Source organism: Oncorhynchus tshawytscha, linkage group LG17 (genome assembly GCF_018296145.1).
Source record: "Oncorhynchus tshawytscha isolate Ot180627B linkage group LG17, Otsh_v2.0, whole genome shotgun sequence".
Lineage (NCBI taxonomy): Eukaryota > Metazoa > Chordata > Actinopteri > Salmoniformes > Salmonidae > Oncorhynchus > Oncorhynchus tshawytscha.
In genome coordinates, this window is record NC_056445.1 from 5,558,797 (window position 1) to 5,573,143 (window position 14,347).

A 14,347-nucleotide genomic window follows, 5' to 3' on the forward strand; every position below is an offset into this window, starting at 1 on the left:
GGTGGAAAATAAACTTTTGTTATTGACCAAATACTTATCTCAATACTTTGTTATCTACCCTTTGTTGGCAATGACAGAGGTTTTCTGTAAGTCTTCACAAGGTTTTCACACACCGTTGCTGGTATTTTGGCCCATTCCACCATGCAGATCTCCTCTAGAGTAGTGATGTTTTGGGGCTGTTGCTGGGCAACACGGACTTTCAACTCCCTCCAAAGATTTTCTATGGGGTTGAGATCTGGAGACTGGCTAGGCCACTCCAGGACCTTGAAATGCTTCTTACGAAGCCACTCCTTCGTTGCCCAGGCGGTGGTGTGTTTGGGATCATTGTCATGCTGAAAGACCCAGCCACATTTCATCTTCAATGCCCTTGCTGATGGAAGGTTTTCACTCAAAATCTCACGATAAATGGCCCCATTCATTCTTTCCTTTACACGGATCAGTCGTCCTGGTCTCTTTGCAGAAAAACAGCCCCAAAGCATGATGTTTCCACCCCCATGCTTCACAGTAGGTATGGTGTTCTTTGGATGCAACTCAGCATTCTTTGTCCTCCAAAGACGACAAGTTGAGTTTTTACCAAAAAGTTATATTTTGGTTTCATCTGACTATATGACATTCTCCCAATCTTCTTCTGGATCATCCAAATGCTCTCTAGCAAACTTCAGACTGGCCTGGACATGTGCTGGCTTTAAGCAGGGGGACACGTCTGGCACTGCAGGATTTGAGTCCCTGGCGGTGTAGTGTGTTACTGATGGTAGGCTTTGTTACTTTGGTCCCAGCTCTCTGCAGGTCATTCACTAGGTCCTCCCCGTGTGGTTCTGGGATTTTTGCTCATCGTTCTTGTGATCATTTTGACCCCACGGGGTGAGATCTTTCGTGGAGCCCCAGATCGAGGGAGATTATCAGTGGTTTTGTATGTCTTCCATTTCGTAATAATTGCTCCCACAGTTGATTTCTTTAAACCAAGCTGCTTACCTATTGCAGATTCAGTCTTCCCAGCCTGGTGCAGGTCTACAATTTTGTTTCTGGTGTCCTTTGACAGCTCTTTGGTCTTGGTCATAGTGGAGTGTGGCTGTTTGAGGTTGTGGACAGGTGTCTTTTATACTGATAACAAGTCGGAGGTGCCAGAGGACAGAGGAGCCTCTTAAAGAAGAAGTTACAGGTCTGTGAGAGCCAGAAATCTTGCTTGTTTGTAGGTGACCAAATACTTATTTTCCACCATAATTTGCAAGTATATTTATTACTTTTTTGCCTCACTTGTATGTCCACACAGAAGGCTTCCAACACCAGCTCTAGCTTTTTTTTGTTGGTATTTTCACCCTTGAACCCAGAATCTCTAGTGGGCCAGCTAGCAGTGCCTTAGACCACTGCGCCACTCGGGTGGCCAGCTCTAGCTTTTCTATGCTACGAAGTCCATTGGTGTTGATAGAGACATCTCTCACCATAATGGACACAAAGAGGAGATCAATCCAGTCTATCATGATAGATATTTTCCCTTTTTCTTCTTCTTGGCTTTGGTTCCTTTTTATTATCCCTCTGCATAGATTGTATAATCTCTTCCCCCGTCAGCTCTCCTTCAGACCCTTTACGCTTGTAAGAATCATCCCGAGCAGGAGCCACCACCCGAGAGGAGTTGATGGGGTTCACCTTGGGGTCATGATAGGGGCTGCACCAAATGATTGATGTATTATAATAATTGATTATGCTTATATTGTATTAATAGAAGGGGAAGGGCTATAAGACCCCTCCTCGACTACATCTATAGGGTCATGAACCACAGATTAGCAATATATATATGCAGTATAAGGTGTAATACTGTTCCACAGGTCTTTTCTAGTCTCTGCTTCTTATAAGAAGGGTCAAAACAGGGTGTCTGAGAAAGCGCCTCAAGGCTAAAAGAGATTCATAGACACAGAACCCTGCAGGGGAGTGTAAGAGATGAGACTAGTCAGACATACCACTATAAAGCAATTTGGGGAGTGGAAAATTACTGCGGAACCATTGTCTCTCCTGCAAGTTTGTATAACTATATATGCATGGGATTGGTCTCATGAGTAGAAGGTGTTGACGTAGGCAGTTGCATCACTATGGGTTGATTGCAAGCATATTAAAGCAACTTGGACCCTTTCCTATTTTGCATAACTTACTCAGAAACATGTCAACTTCTGTCTGCAATTGCATTAATAAAGGTTTTTGATTTATTTACTTAAAGATAGTCTGATTTGCTGATTTCACCAATAAGCAAATGATTGACAAGGAACCTACCCTACAGACACCTCCGCCTCTCCAGGTGCTTCACCCGCACACCACGCTACACCCGCCTCGCCACCAAGAACGCCCTCCAACTCCACATCATCTAGGCTTGAACTGATATCCTCACCCTTGGAGACCTTCTTTCCCACAGGACAAGGCCCTGTCTCTTCTTCATCCTCCATCTGTCCCTGGGACTCCTCCCCCATGCTGATCTCCTCCCCAGATTCCTCCACCTCACTCTCCTCCACGACACCATCTCCACTGAAGACCTGAGATGACAAGCCAGGAGGTCCACCACCATGGGAACAGGAACACTGCACAACCGCGCTCTCTTCTCCCATTACACTCTCTTGCGTAATGCCCCTGCTCACCACACTTATGACAGGCAAAATCAGGGCACTCACGCAGCACGTGTCCTGGCTGAATACAAAGCCTGCAGACCCTGACCTGACGATCGTGTATCGCTGAAAAATACTTGGTGCCTTCCAATGTCTCAAATTTGGTTGAGTATGGTAGCGTGCGTCAGTGTCTGAATTTCACTTTAAAGAAGCGCGTACCATCTGCAACGTCTGTCCCCGGCCAGACACACCACACCCCATGCTCTAAGCCTTTCCAGGATGACCTCGTCTGTTATGTACACTGGAATGTTTAAGAAAGAGACAACCATTTCATCAAGTGATAGGTCCTTAGCCATGATACGACAGTTCCGAATTTTAAAACCATCCATCAGCTGTTCTTTTCCTCTCACACTTGACAATGTCACTTCATATTGTTTGTCAGCTTTGAACCAACAGTCGCACACCAGTCCACAAAATTCCTTAATCCCTCTAAATAACTCCATCATAGTAAGTTTTTCTTCACCCAAAATGTCCACAGCCACTGTTAAGGTCTTTTCATAATTTTGCGTAGAACCATTATAAATATTTCCTTTGCTTGTCATCCTTGTGTCTGCATGGGTCGAAGCCATTGTATCCATCCAGGAAAAAACTAAACGCCAGGAGGAAAGTCCCCCAAACAGCAATATGCTGCCGGGGAACACAAACAAACAAAAACTCAAACTTGTTCAATAAACAAAAATGGGATTGCATTTCAAACAAAAAAACTCTGGAGCAAACACTCAACCTCAGCAACACCTGTTTCCCTCTGCTGCACAGGAAGGGAGTAATCAGGCTGGTATGGCTGTGGAAGATTTGGATAGACTATTTCAAGTTTCTGTAACTCAAAAACCTTTGAGGAAGTGGGATAGCCATTATATTATTATTATTGTGTTTAGAAGAGTATACTCGACTGGGCAAAAAGCTAACAGCACCTGGTATTCCCAAGCTGTCTCCCAACCAAGCACTAACCAGGACTGACGCTGCTTAGCTTCCTAGATCAGATGAGATCTGGGGTAGTCAGGCCATAAACCACGGAAGAAGAGTTGGATAGACTATTTCAAGTTTATGTAACTCAAAACTTTGAGGAAGTGGAATAACCATTCCATTTGAAAATGGCCATTTTAATATCATTGTGTTGAGAAGAGTATTCCAACAATTTTTTCCCGGTCCCTTACCCACACTATATGGTACACTATGCCTGGGTCTCCGATATTACCCCACCCATAACTTTTTTCACTCTATTGGCTAAAATCTTATCACAAATTAAAAGTGTCAACGGTCGATAATTATCTAGATTTACACAATATGGTTAGAACTCCTGTGGTCAGCGAATCTGGCACCACTTGAGTCTTTTCATTATATTCACAATTTTCTTAAAATTGGAGCCAACAAATATGCAAAAGCTTTAGAAAACTCTGCAGTTAGGAGCCTGGTTTCTGATGGCCTATTGCAATTAGCATCAAATTTGGCATCCGTAATGTCAGTTAGACTCATATCTGCATCGCACATATTTTTATCTTAGCATCCACATGACCAAGCACCCCTTTTTTTTGTATTTTCACCCCTTTTTTCTCCCCAATTACATGGTTTCCAATTGGTAGTAGTTAGTCTCGTCTCATCGCTGCAACTCCCGTACCGCCTCGGGAGAGGCAAAGGTCAAAAGCCATGCGTCCTCTGAAACCCAACCGCACTGCTTCTTGACACAATGCCCATCCAACCTGGAAGCCAGCCACACGAAAGTGTTGGAGGAAACACCTTAAACCTGGCGACTGTGTCAGCGTGCACTGCGTCCGGCCTGCCACAGGAGTTGCTAGTGCGCGATGAAACAAGGCTATCCCTGCCGGCCAAACCCTCCCCTAACCCAATTGTGCCCCACCCCATGGGCCTCCCGGTTGTAGCCGGCTGCAACAGAGCCTGGACTCGAACCCAGAAGAATGGAGAAAGCTTCCCCTTATTCTCTCTACAGGAAGAACCCTTTCAAACGTTTTGTTTAGTAATCCACAGGCTCGTGCAGGTCACGACGGGCAGACAAAAATTCCAAATAGTAGCCGTAAAGTTCGTAGAAACATGTCAAACGTTTTTTTATAATCAATCCCCATGTTGTTTTTACAATAAATAATCGCTAATATTTCAACCGGACCGTAGCTTTTTCAATAGGAGAGAGAAAATGTCGGCTCCAAGCTGTTGGCGCATGCAAAACTCTGGGGGCACCCAGCCATCCACTGACGCGATGAGATCGTTCTCGCTCATTTTTCCGAATAAAAGGCTGAAACTATGTCTAAAGACTGTTCACACCATGTGGAAGCCATAGGGAAAGGAATCTGGTGGATATCCAGAATGTGGTGACGGGGCACCCAGCAGCAGGCAGGATGGTCGTCGATGAGCCGAGGGGGTGGAGGAGAGCAGCTGCATGAGGGGACAGGGGACTGGAGCAGACTGATTTAATTAAGGATACATGGAAGGTGGGGTGAATTTAGAGAGTCTGTTCAGATGAACAGCAGAGGGGTTTATGACACGATCAATCTCCAAAGGGGCAATGAATCGGGGAGCTAGTTTTTTGGAAACCACTTTCAGGGGCAAGTCCTTAGATGAAACCCATACCTTTTGGCCTGGAGTGTAGACTGGGGCTGAAGCACGGCGATGGTTAGCTTGGGATTGGGTCCTGGCGGAGGCACGAAGAATAGCAGCCTGGGCCGCCCTCCAGGTGCGACGACAACGGCGCATGTGGTCCTGGACTAAGGGCACTGCTACTTCGACCTCTTGGGCAGGAAACAAGGGAGGTCGGTAACCCATAGCACACTCAAAGGGAGACATACCTGTTGAGGCATTGATGAGGGTGTTATGGGCACTCCAGGAGGAAGGGTTAGCAGAAGTAACACAGGGTATTTCAGTTTCCAACTCCTGGTTGGCCCGCTCGGTCTGGCTGTTGGTCTGGGGGTGATATCCAGACGAAAGGCTAACATTAATACACAGAGCTGTGCAGAAGGCTCTCCATACCTGGGATGTAAACTGGGGTCCTCTGTCAGAAACAATGTCACTAGGGATGCCATGCAGTCTCCCGGGAGGAAGGAAGCTTGGAGGGAAATGAAGTGAGCCCCTTTGGAAAATCGGTCAATAATAGTGCGGATGACTGAGTTACCATTCGATGGGGGAAGGCCAGTGACGAAGTCCAAAGCTGTGTGTGACCAGGGGCGGCTGAGTATGGGAAGAGGACAAAGCAGACCAGATGTAGGTTTGGTGGAAGTTTTGTTCCGAGCACAGACCGAGATGAATTCCCGAGCTTCTTTCTCCATGGTGGGCCACCAAAATCTCTGACGCAGCAAGGCGACAGTCCTGTTCATGCCAGTGATAGGTGAGGTGTGTAGAATGGGCCCATTGAAGAACATCAGAACGAATTGAATCTGTCACAAACAGAACCTTACAAGGACCGTTTCTAGGATCAGACTGGTTCTGCTGAGCCTGACGAACACTGTACTCAATCTCCCAGGAGACAGCAGCAATGATGCAGGAGAATGGTTTCTAGCTTGGAACTTGTGTTGTCTGCGGTGAACTGATGGGAGAGGGCGTCAAGGCTTGGTATTCTTAGATCCGGGGCGATAAGTGAGTGTGAAGTTGTAACTTCCAAAAAACAATGCCCCCCTGGCCTGCCGAGAGTTCAGACGTTTGGCGGTCTGGATGTAGGCTAGATTTTTGTGATCCATCCACACAATGAAGGGAAGGACCGAACCCTCTAACCAGTGATGCCATTCCTCAAGAGCCAGTTTAATATCTTCCATAAAATCCCTTAAATGAAACCAAATCTATTCAAGTTTGTTTTAATTCCCCTAAAACCACCTGCCTTCTAGAAAATTCACGTTTATCGGGATTTTCATCTCTCCATATGTCAATACGTTTTTTCAAAACCCCCTTAGAAGCATCATTTCTAAAAAATAGCTCCCCTTGTCAAATCTAATCTGTCCATTTTCACATTAAAATCCCCCACCACAATGCAATTTCCGACACACCATCGTCTCACTTCAATAAATAAAACCTCACGCTGTATTTCGTTATTTGGTACATTTACAATTCTAAAAATCAATCTAAAACTAAAATCCTCCCATTGTTATCATCATGTATATCTACCATTTTGTCCACCACATCCTTCCTTAATAAAATAACGACGCCACTAGAATTCCCCCTACCATTATTCACAAAAAATAAAATCCCTCCACACTTTGACTTTCAATACACAATCATTGTCCCAATGTGTCTCTTGTAGGCATAAGATGTCCATATTCTTCATTTGAACTATATTTTGAAATGTATTCATTGTCCATTTACATTTAGGGACATAAAATAAAAAAATATACCTTCGTGTTTTTTTCCCTTTTCCATTCTTTTTCACGTCCCCAGCCGCCACTTTCCTCTTCCTGTAGAGAGGATAAGGGGAAGCTATCTTTTCAGTGTCGTCTGTATCCGAAATCAACTCTAAATCCATCTCATCAAACCAACTCAAATTCTTCTTTCCCATGTCAGTTGTGCTTTCTGTATCCATTTTCGTCTCCTGTATCGTTGACAGCGTCCCACTCTCCTCCACTTCACCTCCTCCCGAGGCACCCACTAGAGCCGAGCCTCCGCCCAAATCCTGTGCGTTCCCAGTGCCTCCACCCAGCCCAATCCCTCCCTCCTCCTGAAAACTCCCTCTTCTCATCTCTGAATCCATGCTGCTCCCTATTTCATCCGCCCTCTGCTCCGCCACCTTCTCTCTCTCCTCATCTCCGCTCTTCACCACGTCCTCTTTATCATTTTCTTCTCCAAGCGGTGATACAGCTGCTTCAATCAGTACTTGACTTCTCTCCACACTTGTACTACTCTGTTCTTATCCTGCATCTTCCGCAAACTGCCCTATCCCTCACTCCGACACATTCTCTCGCATGGTTTCCGCACTTAACACCTAAAATCAGGGTAGTCTTAAAATATGTCCAGGTTGAATACACAAGCGACACTCCCTGACCCGTTTGTCATGAATCACCCTGAAATATTTGCCACCTTCCAGTGTCTCGAACTTTGTGGAATACGGCAAAGACTGCACGGTGTCAGTGAACTTCACCTTACAGTATTGTTTCATCCACGATCTCCGTCCCCGGCCAAACTCTCCTTCGGATATCCTAGACGGCAGCTACACCCCAGTTGCGCAGTTTCTCCAGTATAGCCGTCCTCGATATAAACGAGACTTAGTTTGTTTGTCATCATGTCTCTCGCCATTAATCATGAAACCATCCATTAAACGCTCTTTTCCTTTTGCATCCCACATCGTGACTTCATATTTTCTGTCTCATTTTATTCTGCACCCCACCACCTCTCCACACACATCCTTAATTGATCTTAATAATTCCATCGTCGTTATTCTGTCTTCTCCCATTTTGTCCACTAGGGGTGCTCTTGCATCATCAATTTGACTCATTTAACTCTATATGTGGGGCAAGTGTGGGTGAAGGGCTTGATCGTAAATGAGAGAGGCTCAGTGTCTACAGAAGGGTGTGTGGAGGAAAGTGATCTGGGAGAAAAGAGTGATATGGAGGGGATCAGTGGAATGCATGAAGGGGTGAGAAGTCCCAGCAAGTATGCAGAGATGGGGGTGATGATGGAGCTGGGATCCAGTATGGACATTGCTGTAGACTGGATAAATTCATTGGAGGGTGTGGAGGGGGAAGATGCAAGGGTTAGACGAGCTCAGATGACCTTACAGAAATCTGTGTGGCAAGGACCCATGCACAGAGCCTCTAATGGTGGATGTCAAACCTGCTGAGGGAGCAGGGAATGCTCCAATTTCTCCTAACAGTCTGATGGGATCAGGGGATGATGAAGTAGATTTGGGAGTGCTCCAGGCTTTACTATGTCAAAAGAGAATATCGACAGTATAAGAAGTGCAGTAAGAAGCTCAAATATCTAGAGAAGGAATGAGTTGCACCAAATGGTCTCCTTTGTCTATGGACAAATCTGTTTTGTTAGTCATGGGGTAGTGGGTGCATGTGGGGTGGCGAAACTGTGGAAAATGTACGGATAGCGGGAACGCCTTATGAAGGTCTACTTCTTGCTGTAGATTTTTCAGTGGGTTCTGTTGCCTATTGTATAATTAATGTGTATTCCCCGAATGTAGTAAAGGAGAGGGAGGGTTTTTTCAGGGCATTTCGGTCTCTGTGTAATGGCAATACAATTTTGGTTGGGGATTTTAATGTGCGGTTAGGTCGGTTAGATGTGACGAGTAGTCACATGCAATTCCACCCTGACACTTCACGAAAGGAACTGTTATGGGAGATTATGATTTTTGGAGAGAATGTTAACCTGGGAGGAGATATTTCTCTAGAAGGCAAATTTTAAATAAGGTGAAACAAAGCAGGATTGATTACTGTTTAACGGGGAAGAATGTAGAGCATCTAATACATGATCCTGAATATATTTTTAATGCTCTAAGACAGTGATCATGCTGCGCTGGTATTTTCTTGTGGGGTAAAAGACACCTACTAAATGTGGTGTTTAAATAATAGCTTGCTAGAGGAGGAAAACTACATTGCTATGATATCAGATTGTATTGGGTGGGCCAAAGGACAGCAGCTAATGGAGGAGAACATGGGGTTGTGGTGGGAGGAGCTGAAAATCAAATGTAAGGAATTTACTATAAAATATGCTGTTAAGAGGAATTCTTTTTTGAAAGGGGAGGAGAGGGACCTACGTCAGAAGGTTCAATATGAACCTGAGTGTATAGGAAATTATAAAGATCATGGGGTGGAGGATTATTTACTGGCTAAGGATGCACTTGTTGAATATGAGAAGAAGAAATGTTATGCAGCGATTGCAAGGAGCAGAGTGTAATATGCGGAGGGGGCGAAGATGTACCTCGTTTTTCTTATTTAGAAAAAAGAAGGCAAGAGAAGACTTACATTACGGAGTTAATTAATGATAAGGGGGATAAGGTCAATGATTTAGTGGGGATTCTGGATACGGTAGAGAGATATTATGAATGCTTATTTAAAAACGATGAGGTTAATGATTCCTGTATGGGGCCTCCCGAGTGGCCTAAGGAACTGCATTGCCACTAGAGATTCTGGGTTCAAGTCCAGGCTCTGTCGCAACCGGGAGGCCCATGGGGTGGCACACAATTGGCCCAGTGTTGTCCGGGTTCGGGGAGGGTTTGGCCGGCAGGGATATCCTTGTTTCATCATGCACTAGAAACTCCTGTGGCGGGCCGGGCGCAGTGCACGCTGACACGGTCGCCAGGTGTACAGTGTTTCAAGAAGCAGTGCGGCTTGGTTGGGTTTCAGAGGACGAATGTCTCTTGACCTTTGCCTCTCCCGAGTCCGTACGGGAGTTGCAGTGATGAGACAAGACTGTAACCACTACCAATTGGGGAGAAAAAAAGGGTTCTTGGTCATGTGGATGCTAAGTTAACAGAAGACAATATGTGTGATGCACATATGAGTCTGACATTAAGGATGCCATATTTGATGCTAATTGCAATAGGAGCCTGGGTTCTGATGGCCTAACTGCAGAGTTTTATAAAGCTTTTGTATATTTGTTGGCTCCAATTTTAAGAAAATTATGTGAATATAATGAAAAGATTCAAGTGGTGCCAGATTCGCTGGCCACAGGAGTCCTAACCATATTGTATAAAAATAAAGGGAGTCGTGTAAATCTAGATAATTATCGACTGTTGACACTTCATTTGTGATAAGATTTTAGCTAAGGTCTTAGCTATTAGAGTGAAAAAAGTTATGGGTGGGGTAATATCGGAGACCCAGGCGTAGTGTGGGTAAGGGACCGGGAACAAAAATTGTTATCAAAAGTAACACAGAAAAGACTGTACAAGTGTATGTTGAAGTCTGACAGATTTTCTCTATGAAGTAAAAGTTGTTGTGGAGGCACTGGAGAAGTTTTTAGAAAGTTTTGCATGGGACAGGTTAATATTGTTTGGAGTGGTGGGGAAATGTTCAGGTGTGAATGTGTACCTGAAGAACATTGTATTGAGTTTCGTTAGGTACTGTAGAAGGAATATAACCCATTTTGAAGGGGAAAAGTGTCGGGGTTATCTTTAAAGCAGTACAATGCAAAACTTGAGAAATGTGAATGTATGTTTGTAGAGGGGAGTACTCTAGTGTCTATGGAGGAGGAGGATTTAAGGTGATCTTTTGAAATGGTGTATGACTATATCAGATGTTTGTTTATTTGTGAATGTGATGGCGGAATTATGCCTTTCTTTAGGTTGTTGTACTGGAAATCTGATGAAATTAAGAGGAATTGTTAGTTATGTGATTTGTTTGAAAATTTTTAACATTTTTATAATAAAAAAATAATATGCCTGGTCAGGAGAAAGCTTGGGAATACCAGGTGCTGTAAGCTTTTTGTCGAGTATATTCTTCTCAACACAATAATAATATAATGGTCATTTTCAAATGGAACGGCTATCCCATTTCCTCAGTTTTTTGAGTAACATAAACTTGAAATAGTCTACCCAACTCTTCTTGTCAGGCCTGGTTTGTACTTGGTTGGGTGACAGCTTGGGAATACCAGGTGCTGTTTTTGCCCAGTCGAGTACTCTTTTAAAACACAATAATAATATAATGTCCATTTTAAATGGAATGTCTATCCCACTTCCTCAAACGTTTTTGAGTTACATAAACTTGAAATAGTTTATCCAACTCTTCTTCCACGGCCATACCAGCCTGATCACTCCCTTCCTGTGCAGGAGAGTGAGACAGGTGTTGCTGATTGTGCTGAGTTTTTGTTTGTGTGCCCCGGCAGCATATTGCTGTTTGGGGGACTTTTTTCCTGGATGGATACAATGGCTTCGACCCATGCAGACACAAGGATGACGAGCAAAGGAAATATTTATAATGGTTCTACGACTAGACAGATGCAAAATTATGAAAAGACCTTAAGTGGCTGTGGACATTTTGGGTGAAGAAAAACTTACTATGATGTAGTTATTTAGAGGGATTAAGGAAGGTTGTGGACTGGTGGATGGAAGTGACATTGTCAAGTGTGAGAGGAAAATCAAATCTGATGGATGGTTTTAAAATTCGGAACTGTCGTATCATGGCTAAGGACCTATCACTTGATGAAATGGTGGTCTCTTTCTTAAACCTTCCAGTGTACATTACAGACGAGGTCATTCTAGAACGGCTTAGAGCATGGGGTGTGTCTGCGATGTCACCGGTGAAGAGGCGCTACTGGCCGGAGACAGACGTTGCAGATGGTACGCACTTCTGTAAAGTGAAATTCACAGACACTGTGCGCTCGCTGCCATATTCGGGCAAATTTGAGATGATGGAATACACGATCGTCAGGTCAAGGTCTGCAGGCTTTGTATTCAGCCCGGACACGTGCCCTGATTTTGCCTGTCATAAGTGTGGTGAGCAGGGGCATTACATTACGCAAGAGTGTAATGGGAGAAGAGAGCGCGGTTGTGTTGGTTGCGGGAGTGTTGTGCAGTGTTCCTGTTCCCATGGTGGTCGACCTTCCGACTTGTCATCTCAGTACTTCAGTGGAGATGGTGTCATGGAGGAGAGTGAGGGGGAGGAGATCAGCATTGGGGAGTCCCAGGGACAGATGGAGGATGAAGAAGGGACGGGGCCTTGTCCTGTGGGAAAGGAGGTCTCCAAGGGTGAGGATATCTGTTCAACCCTAGATGATGTGGAGTTGGAGGGCGTTCTTGAAGCATGGAGTGAAGCACCTGGAGAGGCGCTTGGCCTCGGGTTCTGGTGGTGCGGTGGAGATCCCGAAGGTGTCTAGTCCGGTGGACTCTGTTGGGGTAGGTTCCTTGTCAATCATTTGCTTATTGGTGAAATCAGCAAAAAAGACTATCTTTAAGTAAATCAATCAAAAACCTTTATTAATGCAATAGCAGACAGAAGTTGACAACGGGAACATAGCACGCATGTTTGAGTAAGTTCTGCAAAATAGGAAAGGGTCCAAGTTGCTTTAATATGCTTGCAGTCAACACCTTCTACTCATGTCACGATCGTCGTAAGGAACGGACCAAAATGCAGCCTGGTATGTGTTCATGATGAAGTTTTTAATTAAAGAAAGCACTGAACACTGAATACAAACTATACAAAACAAACGAATAACGACCGTGAAGCTTTAATGAGAACTGTGCTGACACAAGCAACTAACAGACAATCAGTGAAACCCAGGCTACCTAAGTATGATTCTCAAATCAGAGACAACTAATGACACCTGCCTCTGATTGAGAACCATACTAGGCCGAAACATAGAAAAAACAGACTGCCCACCCCAACTCACGCCCTGACCATACCAAATAACGGTCAGAACGTGACATCCCATGCATATAGTTATATAAACTTGCAGGAGAGACAATGGTTCCAGTGTTTTCTAAGGGTTCAGAAGTCATTTTCCACTCCCGAAGTTGCTTTATAGTGGTATGTCTGACTAGTCTCATCTCTTGCACTCCCCTGCAGGGTTCTGTGTCTATGAATCTCTTTTAGCCTTGAGGCGCTTTCTCAGACACCCTGTTTTGACTGCAATAACTCACATCTCTCAGACCGTTTCTTATAAGAAGCAGAGACTAGAAAATACCTGTGGAACAGTATTAAACCTTATAATGCATATATATATTGCTAATCTGTGGTCCATGACCCTATAGATGTAGTGGAGGAGGGGTCTTATCGCCCTTCCCCTTCTATTAGTACAACATAAGCATAATCAATTGGTGCAGCCCCTATCATGACCGCGTGAGTCTTACACGCGTAAAGGGTCTGAAGAAGAGCTGACGGGGGAAAGAGATGGAGTTTATACAATCTATGCAGAGGGATAATAAAAGGAACCAAAGCCAAGAAGAAGAAAAAGGGAAAATATCTATCATGATGGAATGGATTGATCTCCTCCTCTTTGTGTCCATTATGGTGAGAGTTGTCTCTATCAACACCAATGGACTTCGTAGCACAGAAAAGCTAGAGCTGGCCTCCCGAGTGGCGCAAGGCACTGCACCGCAGTGCTAGCTGGCCCACTAGAGATTCTGGGTTCAGGGGTGAAAATACAAAAAAAAAGAAAAGCTAGAGCTGCTGCTGGAAGCCTTCAGTGCAGATCTATTATGTCTTCAGGAGACTCACTGGACTGAGCCTTATATGTATAATGTAAGACAGTGATGGAATGGACACGTGCGTGAGTACTATGCACTTTATTTATTTAACCGGGTAAGCTGGTTGAGAACAAGTTCTCATTTACAACTGCGACCTGGCCAAGATAAAGCAAAGCAGTGTGACACAGAGTTAGACATGGAATAAACAAGCATACAGTCAATAACACAGGAAAAAATAGTCTATATACACTGTGTGCAAATGGCATGAGCAGGTAAGGCAATAAATAAGCCATAGTAGCGAAGTAATTACAATTGCATGCGGAGTAGCTATTTTGGTCAACCAAGATGTTGTGTATAATTTAACTTATATGTTGATAATGTGGGTCGAATGGTGGGAGTGGGTTTCACTTTTCAAGATGATTATTAGTTGTACAATGTGTATGCTCCTAATACTGAGATTGAGAGAAGGGTTTTGTTTATGTCTATGGGGGGATTATGTGGGAGGAACTGTCTGCTTGTTGGGGATTTTAAGGAGTGGATGGATAGGCTTGATGCCTCAAGCAGCGCACATTTTTTGTTCTGACTCATCTCGGGGCGCGCTATTAAGGCTAATGCGGGAGGAGGGTTTGGTGGATATATGGAG